Raw genomic sequence first — 343 nt, 5'->3', positions numbered from 1 at the left:
CACATAAGGCAGCAAGTCGGCAGAAACGTTAGCGGTATTTCGTCTGCCGCTACGTTCTGAGTTCAAATTCCGCCGAGGTCGACTTTGCCTTTCATCCTTTCAAGGTTGATTAAATAAGTACCAGTTACGCACTGGGGGTTGATATAATCGACTTAATCCGTTTGTCCCCTCTGTGTGTAGTAAAGAAATAAGAAACTTCACATAGCCATCTGAATTGAGTCTTAAGGTCCAGTCCTGCAGTTGTTAACCTTGGCATGCAGACACAGTCAGAATGTCTGCTGTCCACATCATGCTTTACAGCCTTTAGTGTCCACAGGGCATTGAGCAGCAGTCATGATGTTGG

The 343-nt window shown here is 45.5% G+C and overlaps 1 protein-coding gene across 1 annotated transcript in view; it reads right to left on the bottom strand.

Annotated features, from left to right (window-relative positions):
* Positions 1–343, bottom strand: part of LOC106878412 (protein saal1) — a gene marked incomplete at its 3' end in the record, with an annotated part of 23,494 nt that overhangs the window by 10,470 nt on the left and 12,681 nt on the right. The gene's annotated exons all lie outside the window — the stretch shown is intronic.

The sequence above is a fragment of the Octopus bimaculoides genome, chromosome 25, assembly GCF_001194135.2.
Source record: "Octopus bimaculoides isolate UCB-OBI-ISO-001 chromosome 25, ASM119413v2, whole genome shotgun sequence".
Classification (NCBI taxonomy): Eukaryota; Metazoa; Mollusca; class Cephalopoda; order Octopoda; family Octopodidae; genus Octopus; species Octopus bimaculoides.
This window is presented reverse-complemented; position numbering and strand designations above follow the sequence as displayed.